General features: G+C 35.1%; 1 pseudogene; it reads left to right on the top strand.

The window, feature by feature from the left end:
* Positions 1–7,660: 7,660 nt before the first annotated feature.
* LOC116809495 (protein phosphatase 1 regulatory subunit 14B-like) lies at positions 7,661–15,157 on the top strand (annotated as a pseudogene).
* The last annotated feature ends 6,287 nt before the right edge of the window (positions 15,158–21,444 follow it).

Raw genomic sequence — 21,444 nt, 5'->3', positions numbered from 1 at the left:
CATCATGTATGCTGTCAGAATTGAGAAAATCATTATAATTGATGCAAAAATCATACCTTAAGACTGACTGTAAAGAAATCTGAAGCAGATATTTTGTCCTGTTTCCCAGGTTTTACCTCATTTAAAAAAAAAAAAACTTGGTAGATAATATAATAAGGCCCAAGAACTACTGTCTTTGCAGCCTGACAATGCTAATAGGAGACATAATCTTGTATTTAGTCAAAGAGGAAAGTTTCCTTCTCTCCTCTGGGAAAAGAACTAGGCAGGTTTGCAATGCTGGGTAAGTTTAAGTTTGTGATCTCAATGTGATTTCTGATTTTGAACAATATGTACACTCTGGGATATTGAAATTAAAAACAATTAATCACTGGAAACAAAATATGAAGTAAAAAGTCAATAAATAATCAATATAAGATGTAAAAATATATAAGACATAAAACCATGAAAAATAAATGTGAGCCCAGGATAATAAAGATATGTCAACAAATAAATTTGAGGAGCTAAGGGCTAGATGTTTGAAGTATTGCAAGTTAGGATCTTATTGTCTCAGGGAAACAGACATATAAAAGCGTAATTTTAACATAATGTAAAAAATACAACAGTACAGTTCACATAAGGATTATAGGAATAACAAGAGAAACACCCAAACATTTCAGAGAGACAGGAGTTGAGGAAGAAGCAGATTCTTGGCAGGTAACTAGAAGTGACTGATATTAACAAAGTAAGAGAAGAAAATTCAAAAAGAATCATTGTCACAAAGGTCAGAGGCATCAAAGAATATAATGTATTATCTGGAATTATTTGTTACTGAAGAATTATAAACTTAAAAGGGGAGAAATAGTAATAAGAAGGCTTGGGATATGGCTAAGTTTTCCATCTTGATGGTTGTGCCATTGATTCTATAGATTTCTTTGGGGAGTGTAGCCATCTTACTGGTATTAGATCTTCAAATTCATAAATATGCACTGTTCTACCATTTACTTAGGTCTTAAGTTTCTTTCAGCAATACTTTGTAGTTTTCTGTATCTTTCACCTCCTTATTTAAATTTCTGTCATTTTTAAATACACTTTAAGTTCTGGGATACATGTGCAGGATGTGCATGTTTGTTACATAGGTATACATGTGCCATGGTGGTTTGCTGCACCCATCAACCCCTCCTCTGGGTTTTAAGCCCCACATGCATTAGGTATTTGTCCTAATGCTCTCCCTCCCCTTTTCCCCCACCCCTGACAGGCCCCAGTGTGTGATGTTCCCCTCTGCGTCCACGTGTTCTTATTGTTCAACTCCCAGTTATGAGTGAGAATATACAGTGTTTGGTATTCTGTTCCTGTGTTAGTTTACTGAGGATGATGGTTTCCAGCTTCATCCATGTTCCTGCAAAGGACATGAACTCATTCTTTTTTATGGCAGCATAGTATTCCATGGTGTATATTTGTCACATTTTCTTTCTGCAGTCTTCATTGAAGGGCATTTGGGTTGGTTCTAAGTTTTGCTATTGTAAATAGTGCTGCAATAAACATGTGTGCATGTGTCTTTATAGTAGAATGATTTATAATTCTTTGTGTATAAACCCATGGTACTGGTAACAAAACAGATATATAGACCAGTGAACAGAAGAGAGGCCTCATAAAGAACACCACACATCTACAACCATCTCATCTTCAACAAACCTGACAAAAACAAGCAATGGGAAAAGGATTCCCTATTTAGTAAATGGTGTTGGGAAAACTGGCTAGCCATATGCAGCAAACTGAAACTGGACCCCTTCCTTATACCTTATACAAAAATTAACTCAAGATGGATTAAAGACTTAAATATAAGACCTAAAACCATAAAAACCCTAGAAGAAAACCTAGGCAATGCCATTCAGGACACAGGCATGGGCACAAACTTCATGACTAAAACACCAAAAGCAATGGCAACAAAAGCCAAAATTGACGAATGGAATCTAATTAAACTAAAGAGCTTCTGCACAGCAAAAGAAACTATCATCAGAGTGAACAGGTAACCTACAGAATGGGAGAAAACTTTTGAAATCTATCCATCTGGCAAAGGTCTAATTTCCAGAATCTATAAGGAACTTAAACAAATTTACAAGAAAAAAACAACCCCATCAAAAAGTGGGCAAAGAATATGAACAGACACTTCTCAAAATAAGACATTTATATCGCCAACAGAAATATGAAAAAATATTCATCATCACTGGTCATTAGAGAAATGTAAATCAAAACCACAATGAGTATCATCTCACACCAGTTAGAATGGCAATCATTAAAAAGTCAGGAAACAACAGATTCTGGAGAGGATGTGGAGAAATAGGAACACTTTTACACTCTTGGTGGGAGTGTAAATTAGTTCAACCATTGTGGAAGACAGTGTGGCAATTCCTCAAGGATATAGAACCAGAAATACCATTTGACCCAGCAATTCCATTACTGGGTATATACCCAAAGGATTAAATTTATTTCTAAGTATTTATTTTTCTGTATGTTTTTGAATGTAAAACATGTTTTCTTAATTTCCTTTTTGGATTGTTCATTGCTGGGGCACAGAAACACCATGAAGTTTTGCACGGAAGGAGCTTTTTGATATGTATATGCAACGGGCGTACCAATTGGTAATACAAAGCTGGGATTGTGAAAAATAATGTGGAGATAAACTTGATCTTTTATTTGAGCATTGGTATAGCTGATGATCTTACAATGTAATGTTGGAGTTACCAAAAGTCTTGGTTAAGGGGTGATGAATTCAGTTTTAAGCCTGGTCAGGTTTAGGTAATTGTGTATATTCAAGGCATATCCAGGTTTTACTTTTATATACCTAAAGGAAAATAAGTAAATTATAAGCTTATAACTTATCGTTGGTATTTAAAATTGTAAAAGGTGGTTTTAATCTACAAGAAGAGCATTTAAGACAATGATTATTGACCTTGTGAGATACACATAAAATTTTATATTTTGACCATCTTTTGAAATATGTGTATGAAACATATTTTACAAATGATTTTGAGATTCTTTGAGTCATGCTTCAAATGTTGATGATCCCTGATAAAGAAACACTTTTTAAAGTAAGTAGAGAAGAAGATAGAGGTGAGTGTACCTGAGAAAAGCAAAATCTCAGGAATGATCCACAGGGAAAAATAAAAAGTGAATTCCTGAGACTAGAAACTCACGAAGAGAGAAAAACAAACCAAGAGATAGTAGAGAATTTTAATGAGAATAAAATCTTTGCAAAATGTTTAGAAAGGGGAAAAATGAGTTTTAAGCACCCATAAATGTAAGCAATTTAAAATCATTAGTTATCTTTTATTTAGCATATTAAGTAAGTATTAAAGATGGGAGCCAGATTTCAAATGGATAAGGATAGATTGAGAGTTGAAAAACTGGACTTGGACACATGCATATCTTTTGAGAAATTCATAAGAGGGAAAGGGGGATCAGGCTACAGCTAGGGAGTCATGAAATCAAGGAATAGAGAAACTCTAGCATATACGGTACATTGATTGGAAGGGAAAAGTAAGAACAAAACCTGAAATTTGAATATTTGCCAGAAGTATTGTATAACAGTCGTGTATATAACACATGCCAGAGAAGATTAAAAGCATAATATTCAATGAGCATTTATATGTATAAATGTAAATTCAAAATAATGATGCAGAATTGGAAGATAACATCCATTTACATTAGTTCACAAAGGTTTTTTCTTTATCCATTCCTAATGTCTTACAGATTTTTCACAGTGGGAACCCAAGAGGGTAAGCATTAATTTTATATAAACAGAGAAAAAAATCAAGTAAAGTAAAAAACAGAAAAAAATAGTACTTCACTGGCATAGGAAAAGCGTATGAAAACAATTAAGAAATGATAAAGCAAACAAAAATAAAATTATCCAGAACTTAAGCCCCTTCATCCATCCCCTCATGGGAGATTTGGCCATCAGTGAATATTACATCTAAGTTGGCATTAGATATATGTGTAACTCATATATGTTGTGCATTACATTTATGTTTACCCCTCCCTCTCAATGTTGGGATGTTTCCTCAGTCCTCATGGAGAAAGAAGATAATGATAGAAGTTTCTAAGTAAGCAAAAATTTCTAAAATTCAAAGAACAGGTGCAGAGACTGACTTCAATAGCTGCAGAAGGTCTGGTCAAAAACAATTTGATAATGAGTGACTGGGTCAAAGATAATTTGGTCAACATGACTAACTGGTAGAAATTATTTCCAGTCATTGGATTTTCATAGGCTGCTATTTTTTAAATTTCCACTTTTTAGCAAGTTTCTATATTTAAAATCATTTATAAATGTTATGAGAATCCTTTCACTATTGAAGATAAATTATGTTTATTTTCTAATTTAGTCTCAGCAATATATTAATGTTATGAGATACTTCCAATGAAAATAAGTTAAAAGCAACTAAATGTCCACAATTTTACTTATTAGGATATTATCAAATAAAAAAGGTTTAAATCATGACCTAATAAATCTTAATAACATTTTACATGACACAAAGGCATTTAGAATAAAATGAAGAAACCCTAGTTAAATAACATAATTTTTAGGTAATTGAAAAAATATTTTTATCAATTTTCACTAAAAAGAAAAAAACAAAATTAAACTGTAGTTATACAGGCAAAGCTTTATAATTCTCTCAGAAGAATTACAGAATATGCCTAGAATATCCTTCAATTTCAACTTTGAAATTTATAAACAAGTAAAAAAATGGTTGGAGAAAGTAATATTGGTCAGAATGAAGTTAAAATACTCATCTGGTTTCTACCAGAATCCTGACTATGACTCTGACACCTTTGAAGACCTTTAGGCAACCAGTAGACAGAATTAAGATTGCTCATTCAGGACACACACATATATATATATATAGCCACACACACACACACACACACATATATATGTATATATATAGTCACACACATATTCCTCAGATTTTCGCTAATCTAACATCTTCATGCAATTCTTAGTGTGGAAATCTTTGGCTTCATATTGAAAGCAATGTCCTGTCTCTGAAACTGCCTTGCCTTACAACTGTGGTTTTCCACAAAGTAAGAAAAAGTTTGAATCAGCAAGCAAAATGAGTTGGGGAGAAAAAATATGCATCTACAACAATCCAGCCAGAAAGATATATGGATTTATTAAATTTGACACCCTGTACAGCAGCTAAATCATTAATCCTTGAACTGTCTACATTTTTAGGTAATGAAAGTTGGATCTTTTACTTTCTCCCCATTCTGAAGGACTAAACCAAAGACAAGATTGGGGAGGTTGTGCTTTAAATGTCTCATAAACGGAGATGTACTATACATCCTAGAAGATGATAACTTATTTTTCTCTCTCTCTTGTCCTTGATCTTGCTCTCACTCACTCTCTATCTGTCTCTCACTCAAATTAGATAAAACACTATTTATGACTTTTAAGATTTTTGGCTAGGCCACTTAGCTTTATCTTAACTAAAATAAAGCTAAAAGGCATTAGCTAAAATAAAGCTAACAAGGCATTTGTCGAGAGGAAAAAGATGCATAAAGCCTTAAGTTTTCTATCATGTGGCTGGGCAGGAGGGAATGGAGTTAGAATGGGTAATTCCTAGTGCTTACTATCATTTTAATCCTCGAATGTTTGTCTTTGCTTCTAATAACCAGTTTCCTTGCTTACTCTCTTTTAGAGTTTTATGAAGAAAAATGCCTAATTTTGTTGTACTTTCCAGATAGGTGAAGTACAAATGATATTCAAAAGGTAATGTAAGACACAAAAATTATCTTAGAAGTTATTCTACTATTTATGTTATCAATTTTGATATGGACTGTATACTAAGACTGATCTTGTATATAATAGATTAAGGGAATCATAGGTTTTGTAGAAAATAAATTGACAAGAGAGTAGCTGATAAGGGAAATAAAGACAATTATTTTATGGAATTTTTTCCTAAGTAAATAACATCTGCATTTAGGTACTTTCTCAAACACTCAGCTGATAAAAAACTAAATAATTAGCATAAAAACAGAAAAGCTGATATTGTAATTAACAGTTTTGTGGCTACTAAGCCCTCTCTTACCAGTAAAACACCTATAACATTTAAATTGATACACAACACCCGAAAACCTCTCAAAATATAGATACTGTCAAATATTTAAAGGATTTTTGAAACAGTACAATAGAATTGCGAGCATCATGAGCAATGGTGTCAGATGTAGTATGAGTTTAAGTCTCATTTTGGTCACTTGTTTGTTCTATGACTTTGAAAAAAACATTTAAACTCCCTGACACACAGTTTTATCAGCTGTCCAATGTAGAGGATCAACAGTAATACCTATACTGTAGGATTATTATAGAGATTAAACAAGAATATGCACAGAAAATACATATCATATGGCCTAAGAGCTATAAGCACTAGCTATTTCTATTATTGCTGGTATTGTTTGGTAACAAGCAGGAAATTAATGATCTTGTATACAATAGACTGAGGGAATCATAGATTTTCTAGAAAATAGAATGAGGAGAGAGTAGCTGACGAGGGAAACAAAGACAATTATTTTATGGAACTTTTTCCAGAAAATGATTTTAAAAGACAGAGGAAAAGATAATCATTGATTGTCATGAATCTTGGAAGACGGTTTTTTGTTGTTATTCCTGTTTTTGTTTTTTTATTTATTTAAAGACAGATGAACTTAAATGAGTGAGAGTTTGAAGAGAGCGTGGAAAAATCAATAAAACCATGGAACATCGAAATGACTTCATTATGTATTTTTCAGAAGGCAATTTTATACCAGTTAAATGATTAATCTTAGAAATGAGTGGAGATGTCTTTGTTACCATACCAGAAAAAAAAAAAAAAGTATGGTTGCATATGAGTTAAGTTCATAAGTTTAAAGAAAAATGAAAGATTTCCAAAAGCTTCATCTTCTGTGTGAAGCAGTGTAGTAGTTGCTGTTGTTTGTATAGACTCTCAAATAGTAATTACTGGGCCAAAATGAACACACATTTCTAATCCACTTTATACATATGGGCTAAATGATTCACACCCTTTGGGAGTGTTATCAATGGATATAGCCATTCTTCTATCTCTACAACCAGGCAGAATTCAGCAATCATCAATTTATCTAGTATGAGTTACTTATGTGTGAATGTTTTATGTAATAGTGAAGAATGTATATGCATTTTTGCTCTGAGTGTTACACAGTGCGGGAAAATAGATGATATACTGGGCACATAATAGGCAATAGATATTCTATCTATCTATCTATCTAGATATACTGTAGTAGTGGTCCCCAGGGACCGGTTTCATGGAAGACGATTTTTCCATGGTCTGGCGGGAGCACAGGGGATGGTTTGAGGATGATTCAAGCACATGACATTTATTGTAAAATTTATATCTGTTATTATTACATTGTAACAGATACTGAAATAAATATACAATTCACCATAATATAGAATCAGTGGGAGCCCTGAGCTTGATTTTCTTCAACTAAATGGTTCCATCTGGGGGTGATGGGAGACGGTGACAGGTCATCAGGCATTAGATTCTCATAAGGAATATGCAACTTAGATCCTAACAGGGTTTGCGCTCCTATGAGATGCCACCGCCGATCTGACAGGAGCCAGAGCTCCAGTGGCAATGCAAGCGATGGGGAGCAGTTGTAAACGCAAATGAAGCTTACTTACTTGCCAGCCACTTACTTCTTGCTGTGTGGCCTGGTTCCACACCAGGACAGGTACAGGGTTTGGGGGCCCCTGTACTATAGAAATAGACAAAGAGGAGATGGATGAAAGAAAAATGGATATATATATAGATATCTATCTATATTACTAGATAGATGTAAATAGATAGACATAAATCCAGATTCTATTGACAGCAACTAAGAAAATAAAGTAGGATGGTTTTAATATAGGAGATACACACAGACACACACACACACACACACACACACACACATACACACTTGGGAATCAGTTGAGGATAGAAACAATAAGGGGTAGAATTAAAGGATTTGGGAACTGAAAGAGAAAATGTGCTGGAGAAATATTTAGGAGGTAGAAATTGTTACTATTACTTAATTTAAACATGTAATTTCTTTGTACCTTTAATCTTTGAACAATCTTCCAAAGCAGTTGCCCAGATACTGGGTTGCTATGGGGAATGAAACAGTTATCCTAGAGATATGCATGGTCACTACTGTTTAAATCTCAGGTGAGTCTGCCTCGTCTACAGCATCAAATCTGTCTCTTCTATTATTCCAATTTCAGCTCTCCTAAATGAGACCAGGGACCAATAGCTAGAGCTCAGAAATCATTTTCTAGTTAAACATGACGCTATTTAAAAATTATGCATAGCCTTGAAACTAAATGATGGATTTAAACTTTCTAAAGGAGTCCCCATTTTAATAGTCTATAGAGAGTTCTGAAATTATCTTTACTCAGGTACCTTTGTGGTTTGAGTTCTAAATCTCTAAATTACTAAAACTCAAATTATCTAAAAATATACTTCCAGGTTTTTTATTTTGAGGCTATAAATTTTACCTTGAGCTATACCTCTTCTATATTTTCATTTATTTATATTATCATTTGAATTAGTCTTCATGAAGGCATGGCCATTAGTAAATATTCTTAAAAAATTTAAACAATTCACAAGCTTAAAGTAATTGTGTAGTTGTTTACAAAATTGGTGAACTCTGTAATGTTTGTGAAGTATTTTTCTTCTTTTGATTTTACAAGATCATAATACAGTTTTAAAACAATTGCTATTTTAGCATTTATAAGTTAAAAATGCCCCAAATCTCCAAGTCTCTCATAAAGAGTACTAATGAACTTCCCAATGAACGTATATTTAAACATTTTTTTGATTATAAAATTTGGGATATAGAAGTACAATTCAAAAATTCCAAAAAGTATAATTCTGTATAAAACTTTCTGTTTTGGCTTATTTTGTTTCAAGCAGCAGAATGGCTGCATAATATGGCAGTGTAAATTGGGGCACATGGGAGACAGAACAAGCATGGATTAAAGCAGAGCCAGACAAGGGCAGAAACAATCAGGATCCTCCAGGAGCCCAGTCGATACAGAGACATGCAATCTTATCTTCAAGTCTTTAGAGATATCCTCTGGGGTTGGGAGTCCCACAGAAATGTAAGGGCAAAGTCAAACCTTCAAGGAAGCCACCACAGCCTTATGTGCAGTTTACTAAAATCCTGGACTTCAGTTTTAACCAATAAATTGGCTTCTCTTCAATCTACATGCTGGGAGATAAGACGTTATTCTGATTCCATACAATATATTAATTCATTTGTCTACGAAAGAAATAAACTGCAGAAAGATGTTGAAACACTTTATCACAGGTGGATACATTCTGATCAGGTTAAATTGGATTCACCTAAAGATAACTCAGAAATTCAAATACTGAGCTCTATCAACCCCACAGCTGCTTAAAATTAAAATAATGGTGATAATAACAACAACAATAATATAATAATTGAATTTGTACTCCCCTAACATGAAACCTCAATTTCTGGGTTGCTCCCTGCTACTATGGGTACAGACAGGAATTACTTCTTTACAACTTCTGAGAGAGAATGGTTTCAGTTATAGTCTTATAATTTAATTATTTTTCCTTCTTTCTGAAGATCCCTTTATTGGAACTGAAGAACACATCTCCTTTATCAAATAAATGCATATCTTTCTTCTACAATATTGTCCTGTCCCGAAACTTCAATTATTTTTTTGACTTTTTTTTTTTTTTTTTTGAGACAGGGCCTTGCTTTTTTGCCCAGGCTGGGGTGCAGTGGTGCCATTACAGCTCAGCGCAGCATCCAAATCCTGGGCTTAGGCAATTCTCCTGCCTCAATCTCCTGAGCAGCTGGGACCAAAGGCATGCACCACCACACTTGGCTATTTTTAATTTTTTTGTTGTTGAAATGGTGTCTCACTATGTTGCACAGGCTAGCATCAAACTCCTGGGTTCAGGTGATCCTTCTGCCTCAGACTCCCAACGTGCTGGGATTACAGGCATGAGCCATGGCACCTGGCCTCATATTTTCTAAAAACAGCTTAGTAAACATGTTAGATAATGAAAGTTCTAAGTATCTTGCTAGCAATAAAGATGTCATTTTATCTTCCTATAATTGCCCAAGCCATGCTGAAATAGGGAAATAGAGGATTAACTCTTCCTTTCTTATTTAGTTTTTTTGTACTTTCCAATTTATTTTCCATAAAAGTCAATTTGAGCATGGACTGGTTAGTTTTTTGTTGTATTATCTTTAAAAACAATGTGTCTTTTTGACTAATTAAGTTGCAGTATATGTAATCAGCAAAAAACATCTGTATGTTGAATGATGACTATTGTTGACTGTCATAACCAACAGCTGAGGCCAAATTCTGCCTACTGATTGCATGACCCAAATCCTCCAAGATTATTTTACATGTTGGTAAATGAACATATGCTAACAAAAATATAGTGAATTTAACATAAAATGTGAGCCTTGAAATTGAATGATTAGATAAAATAAGTGTTCACTGCTTTAGATATAAAATAAATATTTCTTTTTTTATAAAGAAAATATAACAGTCAAACTTATTTTGTATACTCTTTAAGTTCCAAAGCATCATTAAGATCACTGATAAGACTGTTTCTGTGGTTCAATTCACAGATAGCACAGGAATATCCAGTGGCTGGAGGAAAAATGGTTGAAAAAACATTTTTTCCCTTTGAAAGGACGGGTAATGTGATTCATCTTCTAAAAAGTTTCATATATTCAAACAAAAAAATGGGACTAGTGGCAAATTGCTATTATTACAAATCTGGTTTATAACAAAATTGGGTGACATTAAGCTCCTGAGGATATTTTAGGTCCATTTTCTGGAAAGGAGAGTAACAGATAAATAATGAGGAAGGACCTAAAAAGCAAAACAAATAATGTTTTTGCTACATTTCCTCACTTAGATTGTCTATGTTTTTAATAAAGTTTATATTTTATACCATTCCTACTAGTTTTGTTCTCATATGATTTGTAAATATTTGTGATTTTCATCTCAAACCATCAGGCAATATCCTGGCTAAATAAAAAGTGATTACAATTCTCATGATTATAGTTCATTTAGAAAGGTGAAAAGAGATTTGAAAAAAAAGTTTCAGAAGAAATAAATTTCATAAAAGTCACAGTACCAAAATATCAGTTATGCAAATAGTTTCAGTTTTTACTGTAAATCAATGTTCCTGTTTTTTCTGTTATATTTGTAACACCTTTCAAATCTTTTGAAATACATCAGGTTGTTAGAAGTTTTTCATAAACTCATCTCTAAAAGCTTATAAATATATATGATTTTCTTAAAATAATAAAAAAATTGTGGAATTCATCAGGTTTACACGAAGAGTTAATACAGGGCTCTGGAATAGAATTTCACAATTCCCCATAGCTATCTTCTGCACACCAAAAACTTAGGAGACTAGTTACTGTGAGTTTCTAGTTACTCTTCCACGAGTAACTAGTAACTAGTACTGTGAGACTAGTTACTCTTCTGTGTCCAAAATGGAAGAATTATATTATAGCTGTGTGAATAAGTCTATTGAAACTGAAGTTAAAATACCTTCAGTATTTCAGAAAAGAAATGCCCAATTAGACTGATGTAGATTTACGAATGAAGGTTATTATTCTGCAATAGAGAAACTTCAAGTAAAATGGATATCTTGTTTTTACTACTGAAAGTACAAATTCTGAGAGCTAGTTCTATGAAAGAATTAAAATTTTTTAAAAGTACAAAAGGAAAAAAGGCAGATATTCAGTACATTAGGTACAAATGAAGAAAACGAATTGAATATAGAGGTATTAAGGTAACATGAAAGGGATAAATGAGATAACTGACTTAAATTACACACAGTATTTTCAGATTTAAATTTAAAATTCTTATCTGTAGAATTTGCTTGATGAACAAATATTTGTAGATTTCCTTCTTTTAAATGCAGTGTCCTTAACTAACATTATTTAATTGTATTTTATTTACAATCCAAACTTTAAAAACATCTATCATAACAAAAGCCTGTCTTACCACTTTCATTTTTTTCCAACTAAAAAGAACAACAACAAGGAAAAGCTAGATATGGATAAAAAGAAAATTGGATACGTTTTCCTTTTGAGTCCAGATCCTTATGAAAAAAATAAGCAAAAATATACTTTTCAGCAGGATTAATTTTATAAAAAACTCTGTTTAATGGTATATAGACAAAAAGCAATATCAAATAGCAAATGGAAGTTTTGAGAGATGGAATCATCACTTTTCCTAATTTTTAGTGAATTTTGGCATTTCTAACATGTAAGGTCACTGTTTACCAAAACTTAATGAGCTAAAAACCAATTTTATAAAAGGGTACAAAGTTTCAGTTATGGAGGACGGATATGTTTTGTAGATCTATGTGTACAACATAGTTAATAATATTGTATTGTATACTTGAAATTTTTTCATGTTCATTGTATTGTATACTTGAAATTTTTTAAATGTTCTCACCAAACCAAAGTAAATGGTAACTATGTGAGGTAATAGATATGTTAATTAACTTTAATTTGATAGTCATTTCACAGTTTAGACATATATCAAAGCACCACATTGAAAGACACATGCATACATATGATTATTGCAGCACTATTCACAACAGCAAAGACTTGGAACCAACCCAAATGTCCAACAATGATAGACTGGATTAAGAAAATGTGGCACATGTACACCATGGAATACTATGCAGCCATAAAAATGATGAGTTCATGTCCTTTGTAGGGACATGGATGAAGCTGGAAACCATCATTCTCAGCAAACTATCGCAGGAACGAAAAAACCAAACACCACATGTTCTCACTCATAGGTGGGAATTGAACAATAAGAACACATGGACAAAGGAAGGGGAACATCACACACCGGGGCCTGTTGTGGGATGGGGGGAGGGGGGGAGGGATAGCATTAGGAGATATACCTAATGTTAAATAACGAGTTACTGGGTTCAGCACACCAACCTGGTACATGTATACATATGTAACTAACCTGCACGTTGTGTACTTGTACCCTAAAACTTAAAGTATAATTTAAAAAAAATTATACCTCAAAAAAGAGAAAATAGAAAGTAAAAATGACAAAAGAGATAATTTTATTTAAAAATTGATTACCATGGAATGGAAGCCAGAGCAGTTTTGCATAGATTTCCAAGAGATGTTAGGAGATTATCTTATAATAATTTTAATGTATGCATTTTAATAATATCATTTTAATCATTATTAAACAAAAAGTAATAATAAACAGATCATTTATAGGTTAATATATCATTTAGAAATCTTCTAAGCTTTTTCTTTATGGAATATTTTCAAGATGTTTAAAGTCATATGTACTAATATTTTAAAATGCATGCAATTCATCTTATATTAATTTAAATATATATATAATAAAAGTAGTACTCATGAGTTTGGTTTACTTTTGACTAATATTGGAAATAATTAGTATATGATTTATGGTGAGTTGATATGAATATACAGGCAGAGAGGCTTGCAAATTTGATTTTTTTTTCCTTTTAACATTTTCATGCTTTTTAAAAATCATGCCTGGAGTATGATGATATTTATTTTTCTCCTGAGTTTTTGAGGAAAATCTTCAACCAGTCATTCTGAAAAGAAAAATGTTTTTAGGATTTTCAGCATTACTGTCAATATTCTATTTGTACTAGTTGCAAATAGGCATATGTTTCCACAAATCTATATTTTCTGTGAGATGTGTTTGAATAGATGTGACTCACAAAGAATTATTCCCTTGGTAAGAAACAGCAGGCTATGTAGATGGAGAAGAGAGTTGCCTGTATGGCAGCTGTTGAGTGGCAATCTGGAAGGACCATCTTCTCAGAGATTCTCCCCATCCAGCTGCCATGCTGCTGGTCTGCAACAAGCCATGTGACAACTCAGGTTTTGAACCCTCTGCTCTTTTCCCATACTCTCATTGGGAGGAGATGGTTGGGACTATAGCACAAAATATAAGAAATGAAGCCTCATAAATTAGTACCTGAGTGTCTTCCTCCAAAGGGCTCTCGTTTCAGAGGAACATTCTTAACACAGAAGGCAGAACTCTGGCAGAAGGTAGGCAAGTGACAAGGAAAATACATTAGGTAGTGACAAAGTAGGCAAGTGATGGTAGTGACAAGTGACAAGGTAGGCAAGTGAAGGTAGCCAAGACAAGGAAAAAGGAAAGGAAATGGGAAAAATTGTTAAATGGAGAAAACAAATGAAATTATAAAGAATTGTAAATAAAGGACATGAAAGTGGAAAATATTTAACAGAATAAAGCAATAACTGAATGAAAGACAAGAGAGACAAAAGACATATGAAGTGGCCGCCCTCGCCGCGGAGTCGCGCGGAGCGGAGCCGGCGAGCTAACCCGAGCCAGCGGGCGGGAGTCCCAGAGGCGGCAGCGCAGGAAGGGGCACGATGCGCGCACGGGGCCCCGGCGGCCGCCATGGTGGACAGCGGCACCGCGAGGGGCGTGGCGTTGGCGGCCTGGGCCCCCAGGCCGGGCAGTGGCGGCCCAGAACCACGCGTCTACTTTCAGAGCCCCCCGGGGCCGCAGGAGAGGGCCCGGGCGGCGCGGACGATGAGGGCCCAGTGAGGCGCCAAGGGAAGGTCACCGTCAAGTATGACCGCAAGGAGCTACGGAAGCGCCTCAACCTAGAGGAGTGGATCCTGGAGCAGCTCACGCGCCTCTACGACTGCCAGGAAGAGGAGATCCCAGAACTGGAGATTGACGTAGATGAGCTCCTGGACATGGAGAGTGACGATGCCCGGGCTGCCAGGGTAAAGGAGCTGCTGGTTGACTGTTACAAACCCACAGAGGCCTTCATCTCTGTCCTGCTGGACAAGATCCAGGGCATGCAGAAGCTGAGCACACCCCAGAAGAAGTGAGGGTCCCCGACCCAGGCGAACGGTGGCTCCCACAGGACAATCGCTGCCCCCCAACCTCGTAGCAACAGCAATACCGGGGGACCCTGCGGCCAAGCCTGGTGCCGTGAGCAGGACTCCTCGTGCCCTTGGCCCAGGGGTCTCTTTGCCTGCCCCTTCAGTTTTCCACTTTTGGGGTTTTTTATTGTTATTAAACTGATGGGACTTTTTGCGTTTTTGTATTGACTGTGCGGCGCGGGCCCTTTAATAAAGCTAGGATACGCCTTTGGTGCAAAAAAAAAAAAAGGACATATGAAGTACAGTGAAAAGTGTTAATTAGAAATAAGCATAGATGGCAGTTATGTAAAATATAATGAAAAATATGCAGTAGAAATAAATGCGGGTGACAATTATTCATATATTTTGTATAATTTTAGTAAAATACCTTGTTTTTCAGTTATTCTGAATTGAAGACAATATTTTCGGTGAAACATGCCATTGTTTTTGTACTAATTTGGAAGACAGTTAATTTGTTTCCTTTAATTTTGAGAATATCAAGCACTTACTAATAGCTTATGGTAGAATAGACAATTTTTATGCTTGATATATAATCACATATATTTATGTATGTATTCATCACAATAGTCCTAGGAAGTAGGCAACACTATTGTCTATACCTTTCAGAGGAGGAACCCAAAGCCATGATGGGATAACTAAATTGCTAGATATCACACAAGTTGCAAGTGTCAAGACCAAAGTTTGCTCTGGCAATCTGGCTTCAGAGATAATGTTCTTAGCACATTGATGCTAAAATAACAGGCTGTCTTTGAAGAGCTGGTAATTACTACATACCTATAATTTTCTTATCATTATTTTATTTTTAAATAGTTAACCATTTTTTCACTAAGTTTAAAATTACCAACTGTCTCCACAAATACATATATTACATTTGCAAATATTGCATGCTTAAAATCAGATGAAAACGTGTAGTCTTTGTTTTAAAAAGCATACCTAAAGCCTAAAGTTTAAGCAGTGTTAAATATTAGCATGACTTGAGTTGGAATAAATTGATTTTAAATTGACATTTTAAATTATTTTCTTATTAAAGCCCATTGTTAATAATAATTCCTACTGGCAATGAACTAGATCCTTTTAAAATATTTGTGAAGAATTCTGAATTAACAGTAAACCACATAAGCTGATACTGAATTGTGTATTTTTTTTTTCTTTTTTCAGCTTTCACCAATTTTGAGTAGATTTTAAGGAAGAGAGAAACAGGTACCCTTTTTATGGTAACTGTGATCTGAAGAAAAATCTTTGTCATCATTGTAAGATCTTTAAAAAATAAGCCTGTGTTTTGTGTTTAAAATATTTTCTTTTACAAGGGCAAATTTTGAGCCAGTATTTTAAAATAGAGTCTTATTTTTAAAAATCTATAATTAATTTATAACTTTTAATTTTGATATAATTTCAAAACACGGGGAATTTTGCAAGCATAGTACAAGAAATCCTATTTTCCCTTTACCCAGAGTCATGAATTGTTTACATTTTTCCTCACTTGTTTTAGTATTTTATGAACACACATGCACAAACACACACACACACGTATATATGCATGTATATATATATATATATGTTATATTTTTTCTGAACTTTGTAAGAGAAGGTAGAAATATATGTCTTTCCCTTTAAAAATTTAAATGAATATTCCTAGAAAGGACATTCTTTTACCTAACCACGATATAGTTACCAAAATCAGAAAATTTAACAATGTTATGATACTATTATCTAATCCATAGTCCATATGGAAATGTCATCAATTTTTCAGCTTTCTATCCAAACCAAAATCACACTTTTTATTAAATTATTATAACTAGTGTCCTTAAATCTGAAACCGTCTCTCAGCCTTTGTATTTCCTGAAAATGACTTTTTTTTAAGATAACAGGCCAATTACTTTGTAAAAAAATTTTCAGTTATTCTACTGTTTCTTCCCAATTAGAATGAGGTCAAGTATTTTGGGCAATAATACTACTGAAGGGAGACTGTGTCTCTTGGTGAATCTTCTCAGAGGTGTCTGATGTAGGTTCTCGCAATATTAATGATGTTGGTTTAGATCATTCAGATGATCTAAGTATCCTCCAGGTTTCGCCATTGTAAACTTACTTTTTTTTTCAATATTTAGTATTTTCTTGGAAGACACTTTGACACTCTACATATTTCCTGCTCATCATCAAACTTTTTCCTACTAGTATTAGCATCTGTGTGTTTTTTTAATGTTATTTTAGATACAGGAATTACATGTGCGGCTTTGTTTATGGGCATATTGTCTGATGCCAGGGTTTGTGGTAGGGATCCTGTCACTCTGGTAATGAGCATGGTACCAGATAGGTAGTTTTCTTAACTCAGCTCCTCCCTCTGCACTCTAGTAGTCCTCAGTGTCTATAGTTCTCATACTTATTTCCATGTATCATAGATGTCATGTTGATACCTCCAATTCCAACACAACACCAGAGGACACATTCTAGTCTTTGCTCTTTCTGTTTCTAACTCTCTTTACAAACATGGAAAACATAGCTCACACTTTTTTTTTTTTTTTTTTTAGATGGAGTCTTGCACTGTCACCCAGTCACCCAGCTGGAGTGCAATGGCACAATCTCGGCTCACTGCAACCTCTGCCTCCTGGGTTCAAGTGGTTCTCCTGCCTCAGCCTCCCGAGTAGCTGGGAATACAGGTGCCCACCACCCATCCAGCTAATTTTTTATATTTTTAATAGAGATGGGGTTTCACTATGTTGGCCAGGCTGGTCTTGAACTCCTGACCTTGTGATCCACCCGCCTCCGCCTCCCAAAGTGCTGGAATCACAGGAGTCAGCCACCGCTCTGGGCCAGCTCCCACTATTTTTAAAATATTAATTCATTTCCTCAAGTCTAAAATACACTGAAAATGAGGGGCTGTGAAATGCCTGACTAGAGGTACTGGGTACTCACCTCTTGCACAAAGAATAACCAAAACATTGAGGAATCACACTTCAAATAGATCATCTAAGAGAGAACCATGGACTTTAACAGAGAATTGCCAGGAAATGCCTAAAACAAGAAAGGAGAGGGAAGTGAAATAGCCTACTCTTTTGGAATCAGCTGGGAGCCCAGAGAGACTCCCCAATATAGGGAAAGGAAAATGAGTGATACACAAAGGTCTGCATTCCCACTACAGACACCTGCAATCTTAGCCATGAGAAAGCCCCTCAACCCTGTGGGCCCTGAGACTTACATAGGGAGCTGCCTGGAGAATGTGCAATGACATTGCTCCAGAGAAAGAGGTCACACTGGGTCCCACACAGTCCCCAGTTCCTAAGCAGCCACACAAGCATGCCATTCTGGGAGCCCAGCCCACACCATACTGCTTCCCACCTTGAAGCCCAATAGACCCTGCATTTCCACATCCCAGGAGGCTCACATTCCTGCTGCTGCTGGAACCAAAGCATAAACCAATGGCGTTGACCCTGCTTCCCCCCAACAGCAGAGCAACCATGCATTATAAATTCCCTGAGGACAGGCTACCCTGCTTATAACCACCAACTGAGGTTGAAATGCATGCTCCCTGAGCAGTGGCTGCTGCCACTGAAAACAAAACCTCTATCAGAGCTGCAGTGCAGCTACAGAAACCCTGCCTGAGCATTTTGCTGAGGGCCTAGGGATCATTCTGCCCCTGCCTGTCATAGTCAGCTCTGCCATGCACCACTGGAGCCTTGATGACAAGCTTGCCAGGCCCAGCTTGACTCTAGCCCTATGCCTTAGCATTTATTTTTGAAATAGTCCAGTCAAACAAAATTTAAAATAAGAAAATGAACAAAACCTATATGACATATGGGATACCATAAAGCACCCAAATATTTGAATTTAGGGGTCCAAGAAGTCTAAAAGAAAACCAAATGGATACACAATCTTTTTGACAACATAATAGCTAAAATCCTCCCAATCTAGCAAGATGTTCATACATTCACATACAGGAGGCTAAGAAACCCCCAAATAGATACAATTCAAAGAGGTTTGCTCCCCAGCATACTATAGTCAAACTGTCAAAAGTCAAAGACAACGGGAGAATTCTAAAAACAGCAAGAGAAATATATCTAATCATTTATAAGGGAACTCTATCAGGTTAACAACAGATTTCTCAGCAGGAAACTTCCAAACCAGGAAAGAATGGGATGATATATTAAAAGAAAAAATATCATACCAACCAAATATACTACATCCAGCAGAGTTAACCTTCATAAATGAAGAAGATATAAAGTCTTTTCCCGACAAGCAAAAGCTGAGGCCATTCATCACCACTAAACTGGCCTTACAAGAAAGGCTTAAGGGAATTCTACACATGGAAGCAAAAGGATGATATTTAATATCATGAAAACAGAAAAGTACAAAATCCACTCATGGGGTAAATACACAATTTTTTGAATTGGTGATGAGAAAGGGCTCAAATGTTAAACTAAAGAAAACTACCAAACCAGAAAGATAAACAATAAGAGAGAAAGAAGGCGAAAAATAATACACAAAACAAACAGAAATCAATTAATAAAATGACAGGGATAAGCTTTCACATATCAGCAATAACTTGAATGTAAATGAAACAAACTTTCCAGTTACAAACTATAGACTGGCTGAATGGAGAAAACAACACATGATTCACCTATATGCTACCTACAAGAAACTCATCTCACCTATAAAGATACAAACAGATTGAAAGCAAAGGAACATAAAAAGTATTCTAGACTAATGGAAACCAAAAGGGAGCAGAGAGGAACTATACTTATATCAGATAAAACAGACATTAAATACAAAATAAAAGAGAGACAATTATAAAATTATTTTTATCACTATAACATAAAGGGATTAATTCAACAAGAGCATATAACAATTCTAAGCGTATATGCAATCACACTAGAACACTTAGATATACAAAGCAAATATTGTTAGATATAAAGAGAGAAATAGACTCTAATAGAATAAGTGATGGTGACTTGGACATCCCACTCTCAACATTAGGCACATCATGTAGTCAGAAAAATAACAAAGGAATGTTACCAGCTCCTCTTTGTACCTCTGGTAGAATTTGGCTGTGAATCTGTCTGGTTCTGAGCTTTTTTGGGTTGGTAGGCTATTAATTACTGCCTCAATTTCAGAACTTGTTATTGGTCTATTCAGGGATTTGACTTCCTGGTTTAGTCTTGGGAGGGTGTATGTGTCCAGGAATTCATCCATTTCTCCTAGATTTTCTAGTTTATTTGCATAGAGGTGTTTATATTATTCTTTGATGGTAGTTTGTATTTCTTTGGGATCAGTGGTGATATCCCCTTTATCATTTTTTATTGTGTCTATTTGATTCTTCTCTCTTCTCTATTAGTCTGGCTAGCAGTCTATTTATTCTGTTAATCTTTTCAAAAAAAACACCTTCTGGATTCATTGATTTTTGAAGAGTTTTTCATCTCTTTGTCTCCTTCAGCTCTGGTCTGATCTTAGTTATTTCTTGTCGTCTGCTAGCTTTTGAATTTGTTTGCTCTTGCTTCTCTAGTTCTTTTATTTGTTATGTTAGGGTGTCAATTTTAGATCTTTCCCACTTTCTCCTGTGGGCATTTAGTGCTATAATTTTCCCTGTATATACTGCTTTAGCTGTGTCCCAGAGAATGTGGCACATTGTGTCTTTGTTTTCATTGATTTCAAAGAACTTATTTATTTCTGTCCTAATTTCATTGTTTACCCAGTAGCCATTCAGGGGTATGTTATTCAGTTTCCATGTAGTTGTGAGGTTTTGAGTGAGTTTCTTAATCCTGAGTTCTAATTTGATTGCACTGTGGTTTGAGAGACTGCTATGATTTCCGTTCTTTTGAATATGCTGAGGGGTGTTTTACTTCCAATAATGTGGTTGATTTTAGAATAAGTGCTATGTAGTACCAAGGAGAATGTATATTCTGTTGATTTGGGATGGACAGTTCTGTAGATGTCTATTAGTTCTGCTTGGTCCGGAGCTCAGTTCAAGTCCTGAATATCCTTGTTAATTTTCTGTCTCATTGATCTGTCTAATATTGACAGTGGGGTGTTAAAGTCTCTCACTGTTATTGTGTGGGAGTCTACATCTCTTTGTAGGTCTCTAAGAACTTGCTTTGTGAATCTGCGTGCTCCTGTATTGGGTGCATATGTATTTTGGATAGTTAGCTCTTCTCGTTGCGTTTATCCCTTTACCATTATGTAATGCCCTAACTCATTTTATGGGGCCAGCATCATTCTGATACCAAAACACGGCAGAAACACAACAAAAAAAGAAAATTTCAGGACAATATCGCTGATGAACATCGATGCAAAAATCCTCCATAAAATACTGGCAAGCCGAACCCAGCAGCATATTAAAAAGCTTATCCACTACGATCAAGTCAGCTTCATCCCTGGGATGCAAGACTGGTTCAACATATGCAAATCAATAAATGTAATCCATCACATAAACAGAATCAATGACAAAAACCACATGATTATCTCAATAGATGC

This window comes from Hylobates moloch, unplaced genomic scaffold, assembly GCF_009828535.3.
Source record: "Hylobates moloch isolate HMO894 unplaced genomic scaffold, HMol_V3 SCAFFOLD_1, whole genome shotgun sequence".
In the NCBI taxonomy this organism is placed as follows: Eukaryota; Metazoa; Chordata; class Mammalia; order Primates; family Hylobatidae; genus Hylobates; species Hylobates moloch.
This window is presented reverse-complemented; position numbering and strand designations above follow the sequence as displayed.